The sequence below is a fragment of the Salvelinus sp. IW2-2015 genome, linkage group LG22 (genome assembly GCF_002910315.2).
Source record: "Salvelinus sp. IW2-2015 linkage group LG22, ASM291031v2, whole genome shotgun sequence".
Classification (NCBI taxonomy): Eukaryota; Metazoa; Chordata; class Actinopteri; order Salmoniformes; family Salmonidae; genus Salvelinus; species Salvelinus sp. IW2-2015.
In genome coordinates this window covers 12,772,282-12,774,840 of record NC_036862.1, presented here as the reverse complement: position 1 = coordinate 12,774,840, position 2,559 = coordinate 12,772,282, and the positions used below count along the sequence as shown (strand labels likewise).

Sequence of the window (2,559 nt, the reverse complement as noted above, 5' to 3'; positions counted from 1 at the left end):
GAGAGTGAGAGATCGGAAAAGAGGAAGAGAGAGGGGGATGGAGAGAGGCGGAGGGGAGAGGAAGAGAGGTAGAGAGGCTTATGCTGAGAGAGTGAGAGAGAGAGGTAGACGAAGAGAGGGGAGAGAGTTAGGGGGAGAGAAAGCGAGAGAAGGGAATGGAAGGGAGTGGGGAGATATGAGGGGGGTATTTGAGGATTCATCTCTCTCCCCTAATTCCCAGTGGGTTCCGAGACACACTTAAAAGCTGTGAAGTGTGCTGTTCTGCCTGTATTCTCCCAGTAATTGGAGGGGTGTTACAGGAAAGGTGGTGCTGGAGTTGAGATGGAGGGAGGGAGGTGTGTATCACCCTTGACAACCTCAGGAACGTGCTACTTGTGATCATTTTTATCTACCTCTCTCGCGCATGTTCTTTGTCTCTGTCTGCCTGTCTGCCAGTTTTCTGTGTCTCTCTGTCTGGTTTGGTCTGTATGTCTCTATGTCTCTCTCTTCCACTCGCTTTGCTATCTCCCTCTCCCTCCCACCCTCTCTTTCTCCTTCTCCCCCCCCCTCTCTTTTTCACTCCCTATCTCTCTTTCTCTCTGTCTGTCTTAAGGATATACTACCTCAGGTTAGCGTCTCAGACTTTAAACATGGCCACAGGCATTTAATCATTGATGGGCTTTCCTTTCTGAGCAGGCAGGCCAGCAGGCAGCCCTCTCACACACAGATGTGTCAGGGCCTGCTGATTCACTCTCAGGGGTCCTCGCAGCCTCACGGTCCACAGAGCCCCAGAGCAACACTGTTTGTAGTATGTGCCGTTTGGCATATAGTTTTATGTAATTGTGTGTGCATATACAGTTTTGCTCCCCATGGACTGTGGTAAAGCACAGTCAGCAGTAGTCTGTTCAAATAAAATACATACAAAGAAGGGGTGTGTGTTTTTTTCACAAGGCCAGAGGCTTAAAAAAAACGTTACTCAAAGTGACGTATTTCATTAATAAACCTATTTTYCCTTGTTTTTAATGCTTGCACTGTACATGCATAATATATGTGCCTGTTGTATATAGTCCATACATAGCTCAGTGCCCAAGTGGCAAGTGTTGTAGACGAAGGTGGGGATAGTGGTATGTTTGCCACAGTCCCCTGAATGTACGTAATGTACCACTCCACTGTACATTACTGCTCCTCATTATACAATAAAGTACAGAGCTGCCTGGCTGGCTGCTGTGCTGGTACCACGGACAGCTCCTCTGCTCTTTTCTCCTCCCCCCTCTCCTCTCATCCTGATCAGAGTTGTTTTTTTTCTCTCTGGGGTTTATTGACCAACCCTGTGGAGTAGAACCCCCCCCCACCCCCCCACTCCGCCCTGCTCCACCCCCGCCTACTCCCCCCCCTCCCCCAGCCCCCTGCCACAATCCACCCTGGGCTGGATTAATGACCTCGCTGGAGAGGTCTCTTATACACATCTAGATGTGTATAAGAGACAGGTATGCTGGGACCTGTGTGAATAGGTTTGTGCTCAGAAAACAGAGTGAATAGACATGGGTGAGAGAGCAAAAGGAGGAATGAAAGTGTGGAGGAGAGTGAGAAACATAGAGAAAGTGAGAGCAGGCAACAGGTGCTTGTGGGTATTCCTGTGGAAGTGCTAATTCGATAATGCTGTGGCCACTTTATTGACCAGCCAGAGCGGTATGGATCTTAGGCCAGGGATTGTGCTAGAATGAGATTGTGAAAACTCCAGCAGCAGGCTGTATTGAGTCCATACATAGCTCAGTGCCCAAGTGGCAAGTGTTGTAGACGAAAGGTGGGGATAGTGGTATGTTTGCCACAGTCCCCTGAACGATGTACGTAATGTACCACTTCCACTGTACATTACTGCTCCTCATTATACAATAAAGTAGCAGAGCTGCCTGGCTGGCTGCTGTGCTGGTACCACGGACAGCTCCTGCTGCTTTTCTCTCCCCCTCTCTCTCATCCTGATCAGAGTTGTTTTTTTTTCTCTCTGGGTTTATTGACCAAAACCCCTGTGGAGTAGAACCCCCCCACCCCCCCACTTGCGCCCTGCCCACCCCCGCCTACTCCCCCCCTCCCAGCCCCCTGCCACAATCCACCCTGGGCTGGATTAATGGACCTCGCTGGAGAGGGCCCTGGCTCTCCAAATCACACACCAGACACCACTATTATCCACCATGCCGACTGCTGCTGAATTCTCTGTGTGTGTGTTTGTGTGTTTGTGTGTGTGTTGTGTGTGTGTTGTTGTGTGTGTGTGTGGTGTGTTGTGTGTGTGTGTGTTGTGGTGTGTGTGTGTGTGTGTGTGTGTGTGTGTGTGTGTGTGTGTGTTTGTGTGTGTGGTGGTGTGTGTGTGTGTGTGTGTGTTTACGTATTCGGGATGAATTTCTGTGTGTGTGTTTGTTGTGTTGTGTGTGTGTGTGTGTGTGTGTGTGTGTGTGTGTGTGTGTGTGTGTGTGTGTGTGTGTGTGGGTGTGTGTGTGTGTGTGTGTGTGTGTGTGTGTGTGTGTGTGTGTGTGTGTGGTTGTGTTAGTATGCAGGTTGAATCCTGTGTGTGGTGTGTGTTGTGTG

General features: G+C 49.8%; 1 protein-coding gene across 3 annotated transcripts in view; it reads left to right on the top strand.

Moving 5' to 3' along the window:
* LOC111949894 (zinc finger protein neuro-d4) overlaps positions 1-2,559 on the top strand; it is a 104,778-nt gene that overhangs the window by 95,579 nt on the left and 6,640 nt on the right. The gene's annotated exons all lie outside the window — the stretch shown is intronic.